Genomic DNA, 25,186 nt, shown 5'->3' with positions numbered 1-25,186 from the left:
CCTTTAGCGTTTGTTACTTTGTGAACTTTCTGTGGAGAAACAGTGTTAGTTGTCTCTTCTTGATCCTGAAGGTTTGCCTCTCATTTCTTGGCAACTCTGTGTTTTCCAGTTGTAATCATCAGTTTGGGTTTTTGCTACTTAAGTGATTGATATGGTTAACACATTGGTTTTTGGTTTTTCAAACTTTCAGCAAATGCTGAAACAAAAGCAGGACTTTTCAAGGAGAAAAGAAAGAGGGCCCTTGATCTGGATTGGAAGCCTAACAAGGTGCCTTAAGGGCAATACTTCCTCCTGCCCAAGCCTTAAATTAATGGAAAGAGTATGCAAAGTGATTCCTAGTCCCAGGAAGAAACTTCATATAAAACCTGCTGCTACTGTGGTCCAAGCGTGGTAGGGTCCATCCCTACATAGAAGCCAGTCTTGACAGGATCACCTTATTGTGCTGGTTCTAGAAACAAGAAAGACACAAAATTCAAAGATTCTTCCTCTGTGGGTTCAGTTCAGCAATGTCCCAGCTATTTATGTTTGGCAGCTTCATAGTCCCAGTGAGGAAACTGTGAGAGTTCATTGCATTGAAGCTGTGAGGATGAAGCCTGAGTTGCATTTTGAGACCACAAACAAGATGTTGAGACACCCAAGCCTTTGCGAAATCTGCATGGAGAGATGCAGATAGGGAGTGGAAGTAGCCAAACTGAGGGATGTATGAAAAGGTACAGGAATAGGTCATCTGAGCCCTTTGATGTGAAGGTCCATGTGTGTGAGACAGCGCTGCAGGATTTGGTGTTTGCCCTGCAGAGTTTCTTGCCTTGGTCTAATCTCCCCTCACTGTGTACACATTCCTATTTACTGGAATGAGAAGGACTATTTTGTGCCATTGTATGTTGGAAAGATAGAACTTGTTTAATGATTTTATAAGATGTGTCAATTAAGAGATTGTCCATAATTGTCACAAGCGACTTTGGACATTAGAACAGTGTAGAGGCTGTTGCTTTGGACATTTAAGCAGTGTAGAGGCTGTAGCTTTTGACATTTGAACAATGTACAGTCTGTTGCTTTTGGCGTTTGAACAGTGAACATGCTGTTGCATATTATTAGGACCATTACAATTAGACTAAATGCATTTGCATCACAGGGTGACCATAAGCTTATAGTGACCAGGGTGAGAATGCAGTTGTTTGAATCAAAAAGCTCCTAGATTAGAGGTTGTCTTTGGGCACTTGTCTGGCTTTTGTGGCTTTCTTTGGGTAGCTTATGGATGCTTTTGTAGGAGGAGCCTTTCTAGATTACAGTTTACTCTTGTTCATTCAAATGCTGATTTCTCTACCCCACTATCTAGTTTACATTGCGATGTTTATTTCAAGTATTTCTGGTGACAAGTTTGTATTGACATGTCACCATTTGTTCTCTTTTTTGCTAATAAAAGTCATCTAGCCAGTGCTGAGCAATACAGAGACTAGGGTGGGACATCCTGGTCCAGTGAGAGGAGGAGAAAGATCAGGAAGGGAAGGAAGGATGCCTTTGGACAGAACCAGGAAACACTAGGAGAAGAGAATTGGACCATAGAGACAAGAAAAATGAGAGGAAGATAAACTAGCTTGGAGGCTTAGTATTATGCTCTCTGCTAATTAAACAGATTCTAGTCTCTCTGTGTGGTGTTTTGGTTAAGGAATAAGCACTGATTATCTTAAAATTATAAATATTAATAACCATTCAACAAGATTCCTTATTGGGGATGAAATTTGATTGTCTAAAGACTCAATCCATTTCCTGTTCTTTGTGTCTACTATGTTGTGGTTGAAACTGCTCAGTTAGCTTCCTTCTCATGCTGTCATGCCTGCACCAGTATACACTCTATCCCTAAATCACATAAGATACAGTAGAACCAATTGCTACCCAATGCTAAGCTAATTTGCTAGTCTGATGTTTTTATATTTTTAAATTTGTTGTTTTTGTTTCTGTTTTTGGAAACAAAGTTTCTCTGTATAGTCCTAGCATTCCTGAAAGTAAGTATGTAGACCAGATAGTTGTCAAACTTGGAGATCCCCCTGACTCTGGCTCCAGAGTGCTGGGATTAGTTTGGGCCAACATGTCTGGCTGTTTTTTTACTGTTATTTTTTTTTAAGATTTATTATTTATTCTTATGTATATAGTGCTCTTCCTTCATGTACATCTGCAGGCCAGAAGAGGGCATCAGATGGTTGTGAGCCACCATGTGGTTACTGGGAATTGAACTCAGGACCTCTGGAAGAGCAGTCAGTGCTCTTAACCTCTGAGCCATCTCTCTAGCTCCCTGTTATTGTTTTTTTTTATTTAAATAAAGTTAGCGGAAGTTCTTGGAATGTAGGTTTTTGTACAAGGTAGCATATGCTATTGTGCTTATCTTCATCCACATCTTGAACTTTGAAATTTGGCAGAGAGTGTATTCTGTTTTTTAGAACGGCATGTATTCATGATATTAATATGACCTATGCCTTCTGAGTCATTGCATTGCAGGCGTGTGACGTTCTTCCTACAAGGGTTTGTTCGAATCTTTTGAATGAATATGAGTGTTTTTCCTGTATGCATGAACATGTATATCATGTGTGCCTCCTCCTCACTGCTGTCAGAACTCCTGAACTTGGAATAATGAATAGTTGTGAGCCCTGTGTAAATAATGACAATTGACCTCAATTATTTTTTCCTTCACTTTTCTTTTTCTTATTTTATTTCTTATTTTTATTTTTGGTTTTTCAACACAGTATTTCTTTGTGTAGCCTTGGCTGTCATGGACTCACTTTGCAGACTGGGCTGGCCTCGAACTCATAGTGATCTGCCTGCCTCTGTCTCCCAAGTGCTGAGATTAAAGGCGTATACCACCAATGCCCAGCTTACCTCAATTATCTTCAATACCAGCAAGAGCTTTTAACTGGTGAGCCATCTCTCCTGTCCTATTTTGTTTATTTATATTGCTATTATTTCCTTCTGTTCATTTATAAATGTTTAAACATGCATTCCCTTTTAGTAAAATCTTACTATTGTTATAGTATAAACTGGGGTACCTCAGGGTTATGGAAGATGAATATCAAACAGGAGTGAATGTATAATTCTTTGTAGGAACTTCAGTAAAGACCTCTGAGTTCTTTCTGTCTTTTTTGTTTGTTTGTTTGATTGATTTTTTTTTTTTTGAAGGGAGTCAGGATCTTAATATGTACGTCATGACATAGAACAGGCTGGCACCTGCCTCTGCCTCCTGAGTGCAGGGATTAAAGGCATGAGCAAGTATACCCAGCTTGCCCATCATTTTTGTAGTTAGTAATTGTTCCTACAATTTCTCTGATGTGTGATCTGTGTGGTTCTTTCTCTATGTCTGTTAATTGACATTTCTCTTGCGAGGCTATTTCCTGTTCAAAGGACACAGAAACGACAAATGCCAAGAGATATGGAGGATTGGCAAAAGCAAGCCTGTGAGCCTCTGGAGGCAGCCCACTCATTTTTCACAGCTCTATCCCTTGGTTTAGGAAAAGCCTAAGTTATTTTGCCTCAAAACTGCTTCTGGTTGCTACACTGTCTTTCCATGCTTCTCTCTTGTGTCTGGCATAATGCATTATGCAGATCTCCTGCATAATCGTATGAAGGTGATTATATAGTTCCTGATAGTGATTTCTGAACAGATTCAAGTAACGTCTAGCCCTCCTACAAATTATCAAAAAACTGCTAGGAGTTCTGCGAACCACATGAATTACACCAGTAAGAAAAGCAAGATTAAACCACATTAATGATCAAGGGAATGCATTCATTCTAGGTTTAGTCCAGGCTGAGTCCTAGGTGTTTACCACAATAAGAAAGACCATATGAATATAAAAACAAAGAACAAATGGTTTTCTGTACAAGACAGGACAGACCCCTGTTTCTTGATAACAACCTTGGCACCAAAAACTCTTGTTTTAAATACATAATGTACATATGAAATAAGAAAAAGATAAAGCTTCTGCTTGGGACTCAGTGAGCTTATAGATAAAACTACTATTTAAACTTTAATGAGCAAAAAATGTTCAGTTAGATATAGTTCTAATGAAATAACTTAAAGTCCTACTGTCATTCTCTTCTGTAATGATTGTATAGGGAAGATAAAAACCTAGGACAAGAATAAAAGAGAGAGGGGCTTGCTAGAGCCTGTCCTACCCATTTATTATGTGTCTGTGTATATATGTTCACATGTGAATAGATATGTGTATGCATGTTTAAATATCTACATGTTGTTGTTGTTTGTTTGTGTGTGTGTGTGTGTGTGTGTGTGTGTGTGTGTGTGTGTGTAAAATTGGGAACTCCCTTGTGTGTATGAATGTGTACCTGTCTGCATGTCTCATTGCTTACGTGTGCTGATATAGTGGAAGGTTCCCTGAGGATGGCCTGGATTTGCTGCATTCTTCGCAAAAGAGACTGCTAAAACCAACGCCATCACCACAGGAAAGCTTGTGGGAATCTGCTGTTCAAAGCCCATGTTTATTTTACTTGTATGAGTGTATGTTTAAAGTCTTTTTTTTTCCTCTTTTTTTCCCCCCTCTCCTTCAAGCCACTGTTGAATGCCTAAGTAAGTCACTAAGTTTAAAAGCAAACTACGGTTTTTCTTTTACAGCCTCCTGCTGTTTACATCAGGAAACTGTCACAGCCACCTGCTCTTAGGTAATAGATTCCTTAGCTAAGGAGCGGCTTTGGCAGCAGAAGAGCCAGAAAAACCAAATAGCTCAATTGATAAAGCATCAGATAGTTCTTTGGAATTTGCCAACACTGTGTCCTGTGCAAATACTAATGTGTGTGTCAAGGCTGGCCCCTGATGGAGATGAACCTCGTTATTCAGTTTCCTTCTAAAATGACTTGGTGGTTACAGTAGAACTTTTGTGTCTGAAAATGAGTGGAGGAAGCACCAGAGTTACACGACTATGTTGTCAATGGCACAGACATGTACAGTGATGTCAGTATCCTGCTTTCTGTGTACACATGTACAGCATACTTTAGGATGCAGTGACCTATGATGATGAGCATGTGAACTTCACTCGGAAGAGTGGGCTTTGCTGGATCCTTCCCAGAAGAGTCTCTACAAGGATGTGATGCTGGAGCCCTACAGGAACCAAGCTGCTGTAGGTAGGACTGAATTATGTTTTGCTTTTTAAAGTCAGGGGACAAATGTTTCTCTGTTACTGATGTTCTTCTGCAATTTCAAATGAGAATGAGGAAGAATGAGGTGAATAAATCAGGCATGGTTCTTAGAGACTCTGAATGTAATAACTTAAATTTTCTTAATTTCCAATAATATATAATATATTTCTTATACTATATTTTAAGCTACAATCTGGGAGACCATAATATTGAGGACCGTTGTCAAGTTCTAGAAGACATGGAGGGTCATTTTCATGTGCAAGCTGATACATGTCTTGCAGAAGAAATTTTAATGTGCCCTGCAAGTTTTAAAGAAAAGCAACAGTGTTAAAAAATGAAAAAACTGACCCCCCCTCTTTGCCCTGTCTCTGTGGGTCAGGCGGACCCAGGGGAGGGTGGTAGGTTGCAGCGACCGCCCCCCCCCCCCGTGAACCAGCAGTGGGAGGGGTTTGAACCCCGGAAATGGTGGGGAGCCCTGGATTTTCCCTGGATGTCTAGACAGTTGGACCTGAGAAGGGGCCAGTTAAAGGTTGGGGCCTTTGGGGAGAGGTGGGGGTGGGGAGCTGAGATTCGTACCAGGACTAAATGGGGCCTGGGCAGAAGCTGAGCACCCTGTGCCCAAGGAGCCCCCCGTTGGCCTTGAGTGGCTGAGTGACTGAGCCCCCCCCCCCCCCCCAGAGCAGGACCTTCCTTTGGAAGGGTGTAATAAACATGTCAGGGCTTGTTTCCAAGCCCAGTGTAGGACATGTCAGGGCTTGTTTCAAAGCCCAGCGTAGAAAATAGCTGACAGCCCAAAAAGCTGACATCTGACCAGATGTGTGAGTGATAGATAAAACCTTAGTAGTAAGTTCTGACCTAGGAGCAGCCAGGACTGCAAGTTGGTGATAAGAGTGCCACAGAAAGCAAGATGTGTGAATTAGAGAGGATAAGGTTAAGTTAGTATAAAAACCCTGAGAAGAAGCAGCCAGCTTTCTTCTCTCTTCGCTCGCTCTCTCTCTCGCTGTCACCATGATTACCTAAAATGCTACCAGCCGACGGGCGCTCTCCCAGGACAGAGCAGACAGACATGCTGTCAGAAAACAACCCGAGAACTGAATCAAGTCGCAGCAGCGAACCTGTTCGACAGAACTTCGCGATATCAGGTCGTATACCTTAATGGCATAAGCTCCCAAAACATTGATAGTATAAGATGCTAAATGCTACTCCTAAATGCTACTCCTATTAGAATTAAGATAGTTTTAAGAGTATAATGAAATGGTATTTGGTGGCTTGGCCTTGGAGCCTTAGCCGCTGCCCTTTGCTGTAGTTGCCTTTGTATTGCTAATAAACCTCTCTTGTTAATCGTACCACTTGCTCTTGGCCTGCCTCTTTTGTTCCGGATTCTGAGTGTAAACTCTCTGCTCGAGACAAAGGTCCTTGCAGCAGCCGGTGGGAGGGCCTGGCCCGGCGCTCCCGACCTCCACTCGCTGTTGTCCCGCCCTCCCCTGGAGGGAGGGGCCGAGCGCCCTCAGGAAGCATAGACCTAGGCGTTCCAAGAGTTTCCCGCCCTGCGTTGCCACTGGCCGCCGACCCGCCAGGAGATGGCTCCCGGGACACGTGAGAGTCTTCGGTGATGTTGACACTCCCAATGTCTTCGAGCAGCCAGGGCCCTGGGGCTGGAGCGCACCAACGCGGAACCTGCTGCTGCCGCCGCTGCCAGGCCTGTGTGCGAACTGAGTGTGGGGACTGCCATTTCTGAGGAGACATGAAGAAACTGGGGGAGTTGGCGGGGCGGGCGCATGAAGTGGTCTTGCCTGCTTCGGCAGTGCGCTGTGCCCGTGCTTCCACACACAGCTGTATGCATGTGCTGAGTGCGGGGACTGCCATTTCTGAGGAGACCTGAAGAAGCTGGGGATGTCGGTGGGGCGGGCGCATGAAGCAGTCTTCCCTGCTTCAGCAGTGCGCTGCGCAGCTGTGTTCCTTCTGTGTGGAGAAGCTGGGAAGGAGGAAGGTGCATGGAGAGGAAGAGAAGTTTGGTTTGAGCCTCATGGAGTATACAGTCTGCAACGGGATCATCCACCCTGGCTGCCTGAAAATGGGAAAGGCTGAGGGTGCTATCAATTCAGAGATCCCCAACTGCTGGGAGTGCCCCCAAGGTACCCAGGAAGGATGGACAAGGATGCAGGTGAGGGTCCAGGGCACCACAGGGTTGACAGTGGTGAGGGGGTGGATGGAAGCTGACAGAGGAGCCACCACCTCCACCTCTGCCCAGAAGAAAGGGACCTTTACCTGCTGGCCCTCCCCCTGAACATGTGTCTGGGCCCCCAAACAGAAGGAGTGGGAGGCAGGGAATGAGACCCCCGACCCCAAGGAAAAAGGTGAAAGGAGGCCAAGAGAGGCACTTGAAGAAGGTGGGTGGAGATGCCTGCCTCCTCTGAGGAGCAGACCCAGGCAGCCCTGGCCTTCTCCCCCCCCCCCCCAGGCTTCCGAATCCCAGCCAGGCATTCTCATTCTGCCACCCTAGGCTCCCTCCCGAGAACTGGGAGAAACTCAAGCCACCTATGGCTTCTGCTGAGGGCCCGGCAGAGCCATTCCTATCACCACAGAGGGAGAAACTCGAGCGTTTCAAGCATATGTGCCAGCTGCTGGAGCGGGTGCCTGATACCTCTTCTTCCTCCTAGGACTCAGACACAGACTCAGACTCCTAGGGCACATAGCTTAGTAAGGACAAAGCTCCTGGGGAAGCCTGGAATGTCCTTCAGCCAGCCTGGGGCAGCTCTGGTGAGAAGGAAAACCATGGGGTAGCGGTGGGCTAAATGCCCTGGCAGTGGGGGAAGCACTGCTCAGTTGACCCCTGGGCCCTGCCCCACCACCATAGCCTCCACAGTTATGTGCCTCCCCACCCCAAGCCCTGAGCCTGACACTCTGCCTTTGCTGCTGCCTCGGGCTGCATGGCTCCATGTCTTTCAGCACCTTGGACCCTGAGAGCGATGTGTCTGCATGCGAGTCTGCCAGACTTTGAACTGCTGGTGCTACAAGCGTCTGTGGCCTTGGATGGACCTAAGCCGGAGGAAGCCGCTGACCCCACCCATGCTTAATGGGGTGGTTTGCCACCAGCCATGTGCTCTGGACCTCAGCTGGACAGGTGTTTCCACAAAAAGCAGCTCATGTGTTTTCTGAACCGACTGTAAGGCTTGCAGGAGTTGGTGCTTTCTGGGTGGTCCTGGCAAAATATAGTGACTACTCCTAACTAGGGCTTCTGTTATTGATGTTTTATTTTGCAAAACATCAGGCCTATTTCTAACCATAAAAGAACAAATGGCTATGATTGGTTACACTGTAAAACCCCATTCTTTATCAGTTTATACAGATCAACTACATAAGGAAAGCCCCTATCCCTAAATCCTGATTGGAGGGAAAATGGAGCTGTGACTTGGCACAGATGTTTGTGGCTTTCCATCTTAAGGGCTCCATACCATTCTGGCTCTGGCCTGGAGGCAAGGCTAAGGTGTCACAGCTTAACTTTCTGCTATATTTTGTGACCCAGACTGATCAGTAGCACCTTGATTACAATAAGTTCTTATCATTTGCATTGACCCAGTGTTTGAGTTGTGTTTGATCTCAGTGGACTCCATAACATAAAGGCTTTAATGCATTGCTTACATTCATAGAATTGTTTTCCAGTATCAAGATTTTCATAATGATGAAAACTATAGAAATGTCGTAAGGACCATGCATGGGACAGCAAAACAGCTTTAGGACTCATGGAATATGGCCGACTGGTTAGCAAAACCATAGTGTGTGTACCTGAGGGAGGCACTGGGGGCAATGCACATTGAAATAAAAATAAATATGTTATTAAAAAGATTACTTTTTTAGATAATTGAACCTTTCTTTGTAATAACAAATTGCAGTCTGTCATTAAAAGAAGCAACTGGCTGAAAAATTACCTTGCTTGCTTATACTTTGTTGATCTCTAACACATTGCTTAGTTGGGAATGTATGTGGGTTCTTGGGAATATTTTGTTTTCATCGTCTGTAATGTGTAAAAAGTTTTTAATGTAAAAATATTGGGGTATATATTGTTTTTCCATGACCATTCACTGAAAGAAAAATAGATTGTAATCAAATTATAATTTTTATACTGCTTAGAAGGTGTTTGTTGGGATATGTAAGCTATAAGGAAAAAAAATTATTGGAGCTTGCCTTGCTTCATCCACCAAGAGTGTGTGTGTGTGTGTGTGTGTGTGTATGTGTGTGTGTGTGTGTGTGTGTGTGTGAATATTCCCTACTTTTTATTCTTCTTCTTTGCTAGTCACAAGCAATACTGGCCCCCAGCTACTGCCCAAAGGGAGAAACAACTCCAGTAAATCAAGCTAGATTCCATCAGAGAAAAGTCTGATGAATGATCGATCAGTCAACAACTCTAAGTCCTGCCTCAGTTTACACTACAGTGTTGAAGCTGGCCTTCAGCAAAAATGTGCTGAGGCTTCACCTGATTAAATATATTCATAAGGTTTCTCTCCAGTATGAATTCTTTCACGATGAAGACTACAGGTATGTGCAAAGGCTTTACCGTATTAAATATACTCACAGGTTTTCTCTAGTATGAACTTTTTCATGCCTTCGAAGATGACTGGGACATGTGAAGGCTTTACTATACTCATTAAATTCATAGGGTTTATCCCCAGTATGTGTTCTTTTATGATATTGGAAACTACTGTGATGTGCAAAGGTTTCACCATAGTAAATACCTTTAGAGCATCTCTCCACAGTGATTTATTTCATACCTTTGAGGATGGCTCTGATGTGCGAAGGCTTTACCATATTGAGTATATTCAAAGTGTTCCTCTCCCATGTGACTTCTTTCATGCCTGCAAAGATAGAGCATGTGAAGGCTTTCCCACATTCATTACACTGAAGTAATTTTCCTCCGTGAATTAATTTTACAGTTGGGTCTAATGGTAAAGAGGAACCAGATCTTAAGGTTTTATCACTTTGTTTACATTCATGGTGTTCCCCTTCTTCATGTGTTGAGTATCTGAGGATACCTATGGTAGTGAGAGCATTTATTACATGGCTCACATTTATAGCATCGTTTTTCTATATGATGTTTTTCATATATTTAAAGAGAACTGGAAGAACTCAGAGCTTTACCACACTGACGGCATTCACAAATTTTTCTATAGTGTGAGTCAACACATTTGAAAAGTGAACCAGGACAAACAGAATTTTCACATTCTTAGTACTCATAGAGATTTTCTGCAGTGTGAGTTTGTGGAGATTCACAATGATGTTGGAAAACCAAGTAATTGTAAACTTGTATCACATTCATAAAGTCTAATCAAACTGGGAACTCCTACATATCTCCTCATTGTTCTGGAGAGAGATATGTTGCTTCTTTCAATATCCATATGCTCACATGGCTTGTATCCATTGTGACATAGGATGCACCCATTAAGAATAAAAAAGGAAAGGTTTCCACATTGTCATTCCGTTTGATTCTTGTTCCTCACAGACGTGGTATGAGATTAGGGTTTATCCACAACAACATTCATGATTATCATAAACTGCCCTCAGGTTGTGGTGATCCTCAAGCATAAAATCATTTTCACTGCTACTTCATAAGTGCAATATTGCTACTGTTATGGTTTGTCATGTAAATATCTGGTATGCAGATGGTCTTAGGCAATTCCTGTGACAGGGCCTTTAGATCCCCAAAGGGTTTGCAACCCATAAGTTGAGTGCATTTAGTGATTTAGTGCATTCCTTGCTACTACAATGCCTTGTGATTAAAGGCAGTGGGAACCTACAAGAGCTTAATCCAGCGGGATGACAAAAGGCACAGACCTCTCAGGAGTGAACATATGACTCACTCCTCTAGTAAAAGCACTGAGATCTGCTGAGGTTATGGCCAAGGGTGGAGGAAATACAGAAAGGATGTTAGGGGAAGGTAGTTATAGTACCAGCTAAAGCTATATGACCAGTTACAGAAAGGAGTTTTATAAGTGATATGAGTGTTCCTGTTATATTTTGTTAACAATGTGTTTGCACAGATATTTGTGCTTTCTTTCCTTAGTTTCTTCTTTAGGTGAGGTAAATCAAGTAAGAGAATATTAATGGTTATCATGTTTAAATTTGAGATACCAACATAATGTCCCCCGAGGACATTGCAACCTATTCTAACATTATAATGAGCTTACCGTTGTACAAAAGATACTTATATCACATTAGGCATAATTAGGGTCTGGTTTGGTATATAATGTGTTTTCCTTGGACTTGGAATAGTTAGTTACATCATAGTTAGGCATTATTATGACCTGGTTATTGTTTTCATTTGTGAAATTAATGATGGCATAAAAAGATGGACTGTGTGTCAAGTTGACCTGGGATGGAACTGTGATGGTATGATGGTTCTTTTTGGTTGTCAACATTATTACATCTGGAATTAACTATAACCCAAAAATGGAGGGACACACCTGAGAGGGCCTAACCCTAACCCCGCCCCCGCCCCCCCTGTTAATGAGAAGTGGGAAGATCTACATGTAATCCAGAACTTGGAGGTAGGAAGAAATGCCCTTAATCTGGATCTTGATGGGGAGGGGGGCGCAGACAACCTTTAATCCAGTTGTTTTGAAATAAAAAACCCTAATCTGGGCTACGCCTTGTGCTGGAAAGTCCATATAAAACATAGAAGAATGAAGCTTTTACTCTTTCTTTGCTTGCTCTCACCTTTGTAGCAAGTCCATTCCTTCACTGGCATTAGTGCCCACTTCTTTGGGATTCCAGCCTATACTGAAGTTGCACTGTGACATCGAGGCTCCTGCAGTGAGCAACTACTGGATTCTTGGACATTGCCAGGGTAGATGGCCATTGTTCAACGAGCTGGTCCACAGCCTCTTTTTATAAATAGAGAAATTGATTCTATCAGTTCTGTTATTCCATAGAACCCTGACTAATAATATATTGGGTATACAAAGAATACCATTTAGAGCCATTTGTGACTCAAAATCATCTCAGCTCAGTTATAAATTACTTTTGATAGATTTTCATGATTAAAATGGAAAATTTTAAGCAAATAATATGTTGGTTTGAACTCTATAATAGCCTTACGAAAGTCTTATTAAACGTTAAGGTAGACCATAGGGAGAAGAGCTGCCGAAATGTCCTCTAATCTGCAATGGATGGTCCCTAGGAAGTGCTCCAGTTTCCTGACCAAGAGGAATAAGCAGACGCTCGTCACCAAGCCTAATAATCTGAAGGCCACAGGTCCTTCCACTACTATGGGCTAATTCACTGCCAAGACTGTGGGAGTGGAGCCCGAGGCCAATGGCAAAGGTGTCGTGGTGGTCATGAAACACAGGGCCAGGCAGTGGTGGCGCATGCAGGCAAAGGCAGGCAGATCTCTGTGAGTTACGGCCTGCCAGGTCTACAGGGCGAGTTTAGGACAGCCAAATCTACACAAAAAAAACCCTGTCTAGAAAAAGAAAGAAAGAAAGAAAGAAAAAAAGAAAGAAAGAAAGAAAAAGAAAGAAAGAAAAAGAAAAAAGAAAAGAAAAAGAAAAGCAGAGCAGATCCGGTCAGTGAAAACCAGCTCTACCTGGAGCCAGAGATTGAGAGAGGTTTAAAGTGGGCTCTCCCCAACTCCTCCACTTGCTGATTTAATTTACTTTTTCTCTCCCCACTGTCTTGAGTTCTGACTCAAGTGTCTCCTCTCCATCCCTCAATACCCTTCTTCACTACAAATTCTAATGATTAAGCAAAAAGACAAAAAAATCATTTTTATTTATACTTCATAACTAAGCTTGGCTGTCCTGGACTCTCTTTGTAGCCTAGGCTGGCCTAGAACTCTCAGCTATTCGCCTGCCTCTTCTTCCAGAGTGCTGGGATTAAAGGTGTGTGTCACCATGCCTACATTGTCCTCAGTTCCTTTGTCCATTTCCTCGCATTTCCATACCCATCAACCATTTCCTTGTGCTTATCTTCATGAATCTGTGCTTTCAATATTGGATATTATTTAAATTGCTCTTTTTAGGGGATACATCTATGGTTGTGATTGGTGTTTAGTCTTTTTTTTTTTTTTGTAAATAATTTATTTTGAGAATGAGACCAAAAGAAATTGGAATTAGGGTGTTGGATGTCTTTTGCCCTGCATTTTTTATCCTAGGAGGCTTGTATTCCAAGCTAACAAGTTAGGCTGCCTATCTTTTATATGAAGGGTTCAGAATTCACTATAGGGCTCAGATATTGGGGTGCAGTATCCTATTAGACCCAGTTCTGGTCTAGGCTGGCAGCAAGAATGCTGGGAGGCTTGCAGAGCAGAGCCAGGGCAGCTTGACAGTTGGAGCTGTGAAGGAGAGATAAACCTGTTTTTTATGATGCCAAGTGTGGGATCGGAACGGTCTTGTGAGAGAACAGGTGAGGTTAATCCACTAGAAGACCAACCTCGTGCAGGAGCTTGATTGGTGCCAGCTGAAAAGATCCCATGAACAGACTTCTGGGAGGAGATATATAAATAAGCCCAGAACTGGAGACGGGGCTTTTGGAGACCTGGGATAGTTTTGGCTGTTCGTTGCTGACTGCGGGGGAAGGCTTGGGGCTCCGGCTCCTGCTGAGGTTCCAGGTTCTGGTTACTCCAGGTTCCAGCAGAAGAAATCCTGCTGATTATGCCAGGAGAATCGTTCCTCGGAACTGCTTTCCTTAAGGTTTTGTTATTGTGTTCTTTAGTCCTTTTTTCCTATTGTTTTGGTTAGTCGGGTTATAAGTGACGTCGGTTCGGTTAGTAAGTTGTAATAAAATACATTGGTTAAGAGAACTGAGCCTACAGAGCTGTGTGGCCTGCAACTTGAGAAGGAGTGGGAGGGACCAGTCTCTGCAGGGCAGCGACAATAAAAACCAGGAGAGTGACAAGGAAGAGACAAAATCTGGGTGGCCCTTGAAAAGGTTTGGGGAACCTCGTGACTGGAACTGAAGGATAGTGGGCGGGTCTATATGACTATGCACCATTTCCTTCGGTGGATGGGGGTCATGTGGGGGCAGGTTGTTTGCAGAAACCCAACAACTTCCTCAGATGTAGTTTTCCGGCTGCTGGCCTGGTCAGTCACCAGTCAGCAGCACAGCGGTGGGAACAGCAGCCTAGCAGTAGAGGGAAACGGAGGGAGAGGAGCAGCATGATTTCCTCAGCTGCTTTGCTGTTGTTGTTGTTGTTGTTGTTGTTGTTGTTTTTCCGAGACAGAGTTTCTCTGTGTTTCCTTGGCTGCCCTAGTCTTGCTTTGTAGACCGGGCTGGCCTTGAACTCACAGTGATTTGCCTGCCTCTGCCTCCTGCTCTTAAGGATGCCACTATCACAATTCTGTTGATATCTTACCATTGTTGGATAGGGTGTTTATTGTGAGTATTTTTTTTTATGGTGGCCAGATTATTTTTCATAAAATCATCTCATGGAGCATTTGCAGTATGTGTATTTGGACACTGGGTTCACAGCTACAGCAGTTACAAATCTCCTCGAATTCAAATTCACCCATGCTTTCTTAACTCCTCTGTTCCTCTATCTGCCTAGTCAAGAGCATGTCCTTTGTCCTGGGTAATAGGTATCCACAAAATACATGTTGGTCATATGTGGAACCAGTGCAGATTTGATTGAATCAGAAAATTTACTTTATAAAACACCATAGTTAGCCAGGCGTGGTGGCGCACGCCTTTAATCCCAGCACTTGGGAGGCAGAGGCAGGCAATTGCTGTGAGTTTGAGGCCAGCCTGGTCTACAGAGTGAGTCCAGGACAGCCAAGGTTACACAGAGACACCCTGTCTTGAAAAAACAAAAAACAAAACAAAACAAAAATAAAACACCATAGTTGTGGTTGGAAACATTAACGTCTTGGATGTGAGCACAGCGTTCAGAAATGTGTCTTCAATGCTTAGTTATTAATGGTATACCTTGGGTCTGATGAAAACTGGAGATCTGACTGGTCCAGGGTATGGTTGAGGTTTATTCTATGCTGTGTTCATCCTGAGATTCCCGGGAGAAAAACCAATTTCACCACTTGAGCAGGTACTAATATAAATAGTAAATATTGACCAAGAAATGGACTTTGTCAAGAGCTACAGGGGCTTATGAATACAAACCTATATGCCATCATACTTTCTCATGTGGCGTTGTTATTTTTGAAAAACTACAACTCCCAGCATTCCAGGGAGCTAATCTGGTTCTTGGGCAGGTGGTATTTGCAGATCAATTTTGGGCTTTACAGTATGAGGGAGAAAACAGCCAGATGTATCTAGAAGGGTCCAGACTGAGCCAGCTCATGAGAAGACTGAGAGGGGAGGAGATGGGGGACAGAAAGAGAAGGGAGGAGAGACTAGGGTTTAGAGAGGAACCAGGCAGCAAGAAATTACCTCTCCAAAAATGTCTCCTTTAATATGTTAATCTCAGGTAGCCCTGTGTCCTTAGTCTCTTTGAGAGCCCAGCCCACTATGCATGCTGTGAGATCATGACATCAGGCCACACTGTTATTATAGATAGAAAACTCACTATATATTACAACAAAATTAGAATTCACCTTTTGAGTGATTATGATTGCTGACTTAAATCAGAAAACTGTCTCCTTCGTTCAAGGAAATCACTGTGCCTGTGCACATGTGGCCAAACTCTTGTTTTTAAATTCACGGCTTGTTAACACTGAGTTTTTTCACTGTAACTTCCTGCAGGAGTGGGAATGCCTGGACCCTGGCCTCAGAGCTTTTTTTCAGAGACCTCCTGTTGTAGTGGTGCAGCAGTCTGGATTCTGTGGGTCAGAGTCCAGTTTTCTTGCAGTCTTCCTTCCTCAGGCTATCTGGGAAAATGGCTCTGCAGGTGTGTAAACTGTGTGTGAGAGAGTCTCACATCTCATAGACTAAGTGAAATCCTCAGTGAAGAAGAGACATTTTTATGATACTTTCTCTTTCCTTCATGGTTATCCTTTTGGCAGGTGTTAGCATCTTTCAGTTTTGTTCCATTAAAGTACTTTGCACCTCTTTCCCATGGGCAGGTCTCCCACTGCTCAGCCAGATCTGCTCACCTGTGAGTGACAACTAAGAGCCCTAGATAGTGAGGACAGAGATTGTAGCAAAGGATCCAGGTATGTTAGACAGATTGAGCATGGTGTGTGGTGGCTCTGAAATGACAGTAGAAACAGGACATGAAATTGATTTTTGCAAGATTCGGTTTCATTAATGATTCTGGAAATTTTCACTGAGAATAATGTTAGATGTGGTAAAATGAATTTCCCATTATAGGCAGTACATTAAGCATTCAGTCGTTTCCTGTATTTGATTAGTTTCGAGTCTCTGAAATAACTGTTGCCCATTGAAAACAAAGTCTCTGACCAGACTGAAAGCAGCACCTGGTCTTGGGTGTGAACCGAGCCATTTGTGTGTGTAGCAAATGTCATAGTGGATTCCTTTTTAGGGCCTGTGACCTTCCTTATCATTTGCTTTGGTCAGGTTCCAAGTGTAATCTGTGTATTTCCCTCCCTGTACAATTACCCTCATATTGAACCAGAAAAGCTTCTGTTACTAAAAATAGTCTTTCCAGTATGTTTCCAGTGTGCATGTCTGACAGATTTGGATTGTAGAACACAGGATCCAAATTGGGAAGTGACCACTGATGACTCTGCCCTCCTCCTCAGTCTGCATAGCTGTTTCTGACATTGTTAATGGTATTACTATGTAGTACAAGATATCTGAAGACAGTGTGAGTGGTTTGATTGAGGTCTTCTTCTTCTTCTTCTTCTTCTTCTTCTTCTTCTTCTTCTTCTTCTTCTTCTTCTTCTTCTTCTTCCTCTTCTTTTTGGTTTTTTTCAAGACAGGATTTCTCTGTGTAGCCTTCTCTGTCCTGGACTCACTTTGTATACCAGACTGGCCTCAAACTCACATAGGCCTCTGCCTTCCAAGTGCTGGGATTAAAGGCGTGTGCCACCACTTTTGGGCTGAGTTGTTGTTTGTTTGTTTTCGTTTAAGGAGATCCATTTGATTTCTGACTCTATTGTCACTTTAAATTTTTCTCCATCAGAGAACTGTGTACTCACTGATGCACTGTGTTGAGTTAGTCCTGATTAGAGTGGAATTATTCCATTTGTCCTTTTTCACACTGTTGGCTTTAGCTTTTGTCTGACTGTATTATTCTGAGGTATGTTCTTTCTCTCCTCATACCTTGAGAGGTTTTATACTGAGAAAATGTCATATTTTACCATAGGGCTTTAATTTATCTATTGACATAGCCATTTTTCTACTTTTACTGAGTCTACATATTTGGTGTCTTACATAGATTCGTCTGTAGGTGTTGGAACAGCCTTGCACTCTTGGTGTGAATTCAATGTTTCCATTTCTGTGTTATTTAGAGATGATCTCTGTGTCTGTGTAGATCCTGGCAACTGCTCTATGATTTTTTAATTTTTTGAATATATTTGTTTGGGCTCACCTGCTTTGTGCTTTGAGGTAAAGCCAGCTTTGCATGAGGACTTTCTATTGTTCCTCCTTTTTTTTGTGTTTTATGCAGTGCTCTCCTTTTGGCATTAGTATAAGGTTTGTATGGAAAGGAGAATTCCATGTTAATCTGTCCAGTCCTCAGACACTGTTGACGGAAACTCTTACTGCTTCAGTCTCAGCAGCTGCTTGCTGTGTGTTGTAGTTGTATCATGTAGGAGGCTGATTCAGTCACTAGTTTCTAGGAACTCATCATGTCTTCTTCAGTTGTGGTTTATGTATGTATGACTTTCCACAGCACTGCACAAGATAACACTGAAGTCCTTGTCAAATCTTTCAGTATCCTCAAGTTAGCTCTACTTCTAATACATATAAATTCACTTTTCCAGTTTGAATTAGGTGAATGATGCTTTGTTATTACTTTAGTCCCGGCACCGAAACAGTTCTGTTATGTTGAATCATTGTACTGTCTTGAGTCTCTATCTAGTTCATTAATCTCTGCATAGCCTTGCTATTTTCTTTCTACATACTATTTCAGATTGTTTTTATGCTTGTAAAGCCCTCAGGCACATAACTCTGGGCAAATATCTTTCATAACCTGAGCCTCTTGCTGCCAAACTTCTTGACTTCTCTTTGTTACTTCTGTGTGATTGTCTTTGCTGAGCTGTCACTCCTCTAGGCTCTAAGAAAGCGTCCTTGGAGCTCCATCATTTCTGACTCACTGTTCATTGAATTAAGAGTCCACAGTAGCTACTTAAGGGACCATTACAGGGCAGGAGATGTGACTCAGCAGTTAAGGGCAGTGGTTGTTCTTGCAGTTTCCAGGTTCAGTTTCCTGTGTCTGCCTGGGGACTTGACATCTTTCCAGAACTGAAGCTCCTCCGTAGGGTCTGTTACTCTCTTGATCTCTTTCAGTTGTCTTATTGCTCTAGCTAGAACTTCAAATAAAATATTGAATAGATGTAGGGAGAACAGCCTTGCCTTGTTCCTGATTTTAAAGGAGTTGTTTTTACTTTCTTTCCATTTGATTTGATGTTGGCTATAGGCTTGCTGCAGATTCCCTTTATTATGTTTAGGTATGTGTTGCAGGTGGGTTGGGTGTATTTTGATGCTAATTACTGCTTGTCAGCTTGTATCTTGCCTAAGAGCCTAACCTGTTTGACCAATAAAAGGCCATCACCCCTGGGCAGAGTAAATGGGATGGGCGTGGCTAAGGTTCCCGGGCTTTGGGAGACCGAGATAATATTGGGAGGAGGAGGGGAGAGGTGGAAGAAGGCTGCACCATGGGTTGGGTGAAGGAGAAGCATATGGCCAACATGGATGGAGATTTGGTCCAGATGCTGAAAATTAGCAAGTATTTGGGATTATGGGTGGGAGGTAGCTTGATAGAAATTATTAGAAGCAGATGGCATAATAAGTAGTTTAGGGATTTAATATCTGGCCTTCCCAAGGTTAAGTAAGGCAATTTTAAAATATAACAGGTGTCTGTGTCTTGACTGATTGCTAGCGGGTTAGAAAATACCACCATAATGATAATTTATAGGCCTAATAATAATATTATTAGGCTATACTGATAAATTAACCACAACAAGTATGTCCCTTGTATCCCTAATCTCCCAAGACTATTATCATTAATTGGTGTTGGAGTTTGTCAAAGGCTTGGTAGGTGGCAAATGAGATTATCCTCTGTGTTTTTCTTTTTTTTCTGTCAGTTTATTTATATGGTGGGTTACATTTACTGATTTTTGTATGTTGAACCATCCCAGCATCTCTGGGACGAAGCCTAGTTGAACAATGTTTGTGATCTTTTTGATTTGTTCTTTGATTGAGTTTGCAAATATTTTATTAATTTTGGATCTATGTCCATGATGGAAATTGGTCAGCAGTACTCTTTCTTTGTTGAGTATTTATGTGCTTTGGGTATCAAGGTAACTGTGACTTCTTAAAATGAATTGGGTAATAATCTTTCTGTTTCTGTTTTGTAGAATAGGTGAGCAGTATTGGTGTTAAGTCTTCTCTGAGTGTCTGGTTGATTTCTGCATTAAAACCATCCAATCCTGGTGTTTTGTTTTGTTTTGTTTTGTTTTGTTTTGATTTGATTTGATTGGGAGTCCTTTAATGAATTTTTCTTTTTCACTAGGGGATATAGGTCTACTTAAGTTGTTTACCTGATCTTGATTTAACTTTGGTAAGAGTTGCCTATCAATTAAATTATCCATTTCTTTTAGATTTTCCAATTTGTTGGGGTACAGGTTTTTAAAGTATGTTCTTAACTATTCTCAGGATTTCCTCATTGTCTGCTTGTATGTCCTTTTTGTTTCCAATTATTAAAATTTGCATATTCTATTTTGGTTATTTGCAATGAATCTACTCTGTTTCATTGAATCTTTATTGGTTTTGGTTGTTTGTTTGCTTGCTTTTTGGTCCAACGGAGTTTAGTTTATTCAGGGTTGTGGCATTAGCCTGACTCCTGAACAGAAGCTACACCTTGATCCTGGGATTTTCTTGCTGGGGCAGTGGGTGCTTGTATCTGCCATGCCACAGGCTCACACTTCATAGAGCATCATGGGGGAAATCCACATAGATTCGGTCGGTGTGCGGGGTGTGGGGGGGAATCCAGCCTCAGGATGTCCTGAGGAATCAGATTCTTATGTATCTGTCCATTCTTGGTGACAATTGTCTCCTCATAGAACTCACGAGCCAGATCCCCATCTTTATCATAGAACATGGAGTCGCGGCGTGTGAATGGGAAGGGAGGCAACCCTCGGGCTCAAGACTGCACCAAAGATTGCTCAGCGCCGCCTCTCCACCCCAGTAGCAGTGGCAAAGGGCCAGAGGCCCCAGGCTTCAGAGCCTCTGATGCCCCTGTCAGCCTCTCGGGAGCTTGGCGGCCACTAGGCTCCCACAGTGCGGTGGGCGTGACCATGCCCCGCCCGGTCTCAGGTGCTGCCGCTGCTGCTCCCTGGTTCTTTGTATTCTTCTCTTTGGTATCTGTTTACTTGATTTTGAGTGCCTCTTGGGAGCTTGGCGGCCACTAGGCTCCCACAGTGCAGTGGGCGTGACCATGCCCCGCCCGGTCTCAGGTGCTGCTGCTGCTCCCTGGTTCTTTGTATTCTTCTCTTTGGTATCTGTTTACTTGATTTTGAGTGTGTTATGAGTTCCTTTAGCGTTTGTTACTTTGTGAACTTTCTGTGGAGAAACAGTGTTAGTTGTCTCTTCTTGATCCTGAAGGTTTGCCTCTCATTTCTTGGCAACTCTGTGTTTTCCAGTTGTAATCATCAGTTTGGGTTTTTGTTACTTAAGTGATTGATATGGTTAACACATTGGTTTTTGGTTTTTCAAACTTTCAGCAAATGCTGAAACAAAAGCAGGACTTTTCAAGGAGAAAAGAAAGAGGGCCCTTGATCTGGATTGGAAGCCTAACAAGGTGCCTTAAGGGCAATACTTCCTCCTGCCCAAGCCTTAAATTAATGGAAAGAGTATGCAAAGTGATTCCTAGTCCCAGGAAGAAACTTCATATAAAACCTGCTGCTACTGTGGTCCAAGCGTGGTAGGGTCCATCCCTATATAGAAGCCAATCTTGACAGGATCACCTTATTGTGCTGGTTCTAGAAACAAGAAAGACACAAAATTCAAAGATTCTTCCTCTGTGGGTTCAGTTCAGCAATGTCCCAGCTATTTATGTTTGGCAGCTTCATAGTCCCAGTGAGGAAACTGTGAGAGTTCATTGCATTGAAGCTGTGAGGATGAAGCCTAAGTTGCATTTTGAGACCACAAACAAGATGTTGAGACACCCAAGCCTTTGCGAAATCTGCATGGAGAGATGCAGATAGGGAGTGGAAGTAGCCAAACTGAGGGATGTATGAAAAGGTACAGGAATAGGTCATCTGAGCCCTTTGATGTGAAGGTCCATGTGTGTGAGACAGCGCTGCAGGATTTGGTGTTTGCCCTGCAGAGTTTCTTGCCTTGGTCTAATCTCCCCTCACTGTGTACACATTCCTATTTACTGGAATGAGAAGGACTATTTTGTGCCATTGTATGTTGGAAAGATAGAACTTGTTTAATGATTTTATAAGATGTGTCAATTAAGAGATTGTCCATAATTGTCACAAGCGACTTTGGACATTAGAACAGTGTAGAGGCTGTTGCTTTGGACATTTAAGCAGTGTAGAGGCTGTAGCTTTTGACATTTGAACAATGTACAGTCTGTTGCTTTTGGCGTTTGAACAGTGAACATGCTGTTGCATATTATTAGGACCATTACAATTAGACTAAATGCATTTGCATCAGAGGGTGACCATAAGCTTATAGTGACCAGGGTGAGAATGCAGTTGTTTGAGTCAAAAAGCTCCTAGATTAGAGGTTGTCTTTGGGCACTTGTCTGGCTTTTGTGGCTTTCTTTGGGTAGCTTATGGATGCTTTTGTAGGAGGAGCCTTTGTAGATTCTGTTAGGGTATTGTGTACAGTTTACTCTTGTTCATTCAAATGCTGATTTCTCTACCCCACTATCTAGTTTGCATTGCGATGTTTATTTCAAGTATTTCTGGTGACAAGTTTGTATTGACATGTCACCATTTGTTCTCTTTTTTGCTAATAAAAGTCATCTAGCCAGTGCTGAGCAATACAGAGACTACGGTGGGACATCCTGGTCCAGTGAGAGGAGGAGAAAGATCAGGAAGGGAAGGAAGGATGCCTTTGGACAGAACCAGGAAACACTAGGAGAAGAGAATTGGACCATAGAGACAAGAAAAATGAGAGGAAGATAAACTAGCTTGGAGGCTTAGTATTATGCTCTCTGCTAATTAAACAGATTCTAGTCTCTCTGTGTGGTGTTTTGGTTAAGGAATAAGCACTGATTATCTTAAAATTATAAATATTAATAACCATTCAACAAGATTCCTTATTGGGGATGAAATTTGATTGTCTAAAGACTCAATCCATTTCCTGTTCTTTGTGTCTATTGTGTTGTGGTTGAAACTGATCAGTTAGCTTCCTTCTCATGCTGTCATGCCTGCACCAGTATACACTCTATCCCTAAATCACATAAGATACAGTAGAACCAATTGCTACCCAATGCTAAGCTAATTTGCTAGTCTGATGTTTTTATATTTTTAAATTTGTTGTTTTTGTTTCTGTTTTTGGAAACAAAGTTTCTCTGTATAGTCCTAGCATTCCTGAAAGTAAGTATGTAGACCAGATAGTTGTCAAACTTGGAGATCCCCCTGACTCTGGCTCCAGAGTGCTGGGATTAGTTTGGGCCAACATGTCTGGCTGTTTTTTTACTGTTATTTTTTTTTAAGATTTATTATTTATTCTTATGTATATAGTGCTCTTCCTTCATGTACATCTGCAGGCCAGAAGAGGGCATCAGATGGTTGTGAGCAACCATGTGGTTGCTGGGAATTGAACTCAGGACCTCTGGAAGAGCAGTCAGTGCTCTTAACTTCTGAGCCATCTCTCTAGCTCCCTGTTATTGTTTTTTTTTCTTTTTTTTTTAAAATAAAGTTAGCGGAAGTTCTTGGAATGTAGGTTTTTGTACAAGGTAGCATATGCTATTGTGCTTATCTTCATCCACATCTTGAACTTTGAAATTTGGCAGAGAGTGTATTCTGTTTTTTAGAACGGCATGTATTCATGATATTAATATGACCTGTGCCTTCTGAGTCATTGCATTGCAGGCGTGTGACGTTCTTCCTACAAGGGTTTGTTCTGAATCTTTTGAATGAATATGAGTGTTTTTCCTGTATGCATGAACATGTATATCATGTGTGCCTCCTCCTCACTGCTGTCAGAACTCCTGAACTTGGAATAATGAATAGTTGTGAGCCCTGTGTAAATAATGACAATTGACCTCAATTATTTTTTCCTTCACTTTTCTTTTTCTTATTTTATTTCTTATTTTTATTTTTGGTTTTTCAACACAGTATTTCTTTGTGTAGCCTTGGCTGTCATGGACTCACTTTGCAGACTGGGCTGGCCTCGAACTCATAGTGATCTGCCTGCCTCTGTCTCCCAAGTGCTGAGATTAAAGGCGTATACCACCAATGCCCAGCTTACCTCAATTATCTTCAATACCAGCAAGAGCTTTTAACTGGTGAGCCATCTCTCCTGTCCTATTTTGTTTATTTATATTGCTATTATTTCCTTCTGTTCATTTATAAATGTTTAAACATGCATTCCCTTTTAGTAAAATCTTACTATTGTTATAGTATAAACTGGGGTACCTCAGGGTTATGGAAGATGAATATCAAACAGGAGTGAATGTATAATTCTTTGTAGGAACTTCAGTAAAGACCTCTGAGTTCTTTCTGTCTTTTTTGTTTGTTTGTTTGATTGATTTTTTTGGAAGGGAGTCAGGATCTTAATATGTACATCATGGCATAGAACAGGCTGGCACCTGCCTCTGCCTCCTGAGTGCAGGGATTAAAGGCATGAGCAAGTATACCCAGCTTGCCCATCATTTTTGTAGTTAGTAATTGTTCCTACAATTTCTCTGATGTGTGATCTGTGTGGTTCTTTCTCTATGTCTGTTAATTGACATTTCTCTTGCGAGGCTATTTCCTGTTCAAAGGACACAGAAACGACAAATGCCAAGAGATATGGAGGATTGGCAAAAGCAAGCCTGTGAGCCTCTGGAGGCAGCCCACTCATTTTTCACAGCTCTATCCCTTGGTTTAGGAAAAGCCTAAGTTATTTTGCCTCAAAACTGCTTCTGGTTGCTACACTGTCTTTCCATGCTTCTCTCTTGTGTCTGGCATAATGCATTATGCAGATCTCCTGCATAATCGTATGAAGGTGATTATATAGTTCCTGATAGTGATTTCTGAATAGATTCAAGTAACGTCTAGCCCTCCTACAAATTATCAAAAAACTGCTAGGAGTTCTGCGAACCACATGAATTACACCAGTAAGAAAAGCAAGATTAAACCACATTAATGATCAAGGGAATGCATTCATTCTAGGTTTAGTCCAGGCTGAGTCCTAGGTGTTTACCACAATAAGAAAGACCATATGAATATAAAAACAAAGAACAAATGGTTTTCTGTACAAGACAGGACAGACCCCTGTTTCTTGATAACAACCTTGGCACCAAAAACTCTTGTTTTAAATACATAATGTACATATGAAATAAGAAAAAGATAAAGCTTCTGCTTGGGACTCAGTGAGCTTATAGATAAAACTACTATTTAAACTTTAATGAGCAAAAAATGTTCAGTTAGATATAGTTCTAATGAAATAACTTAAAGTCCTACTGTCATTCTCTTCTGTAATGATTGTATAGGGAAGATAAAAACCTAGGACAAGAATAAAAGAGAGAGGGGCTTGCTAGAGCCTGTCCTACCCATTTACTATGTGTCTGTGTATATATGTTCACATGTGAATAGATATGTGTATGCATGTTTAAATATCTACATGTTGTTGTTGTTGTTGATGTGTGTGTGTGTGTGTGTGTGTGTGTGTGTGTGTGTGTGTGTGTGTGTAAAATTGGGAACTCCCTTGTGTGTATGAATGTGTACCTGTCTGCATGTCTCATTGCTTACGTGTGCTGATATAGTGGAAGAGCCACAGCCAGGGTCGGGTTCCCTGAGGATGGCCTGGATTTGCTGCA

The 25,186-nt window shown here is 42.1% G+C and overlaps 1 long non-coding RNA gene and 1 pseudogene across 2 annotated transcripts; both read left to right on the top strand.

The window, feature by feature from the left end:
- Positions 1-2,651: 2,651 nt before the first annotated feature.
- On the top strand, positions 2,652-5,653 carry LOC311591767. Its single transcript, XR_014777193.1, has 3 exons — positions 2,652-2,908; positions 4,986-5,121; positions 5,323-5,653. It is a non-coding gene; the product is annotated as an uncharacterized lncRNA (long non-coding RNA).
- A 915-nt stretch (positions 5,654-6,568) lies between these two features.
- Positions 6,569-8,369, top strand: LOC311591766 (F-box/LRR-repeat protein 19-like; annotated as a pseudogene). Its single transcript has 3 exons — positions 6,569-6,971; positions 7,088-7,526; positions 7,662-8,369. The product of its transcript is annotated as an F-box/LRR-repeat protein 19-like (transcript).
- The last annotated feature ends 16,817 nt before the right edge of the window (positions 8,370-25,186 follow it).

The sequence above is a fragment of the Acomys minous genome (assembly GCF_964271855.1).
Source record: "Acomys minous genome assembly, contig: scaffold_33, whole genome shotgun sequence".
Classification (NCBI taxonomy): domain Eukaryota; kingdom Metazoa; phylum Chordata; class Mammalia; order Rodentia; family Muridae; genus Acomys; species Acomys minous.
The sequence above is the reverse complement of the archived record's forward strand: the minus strand, read 5'-3'. Positions and strand labels throughout refer to the sequence as shown.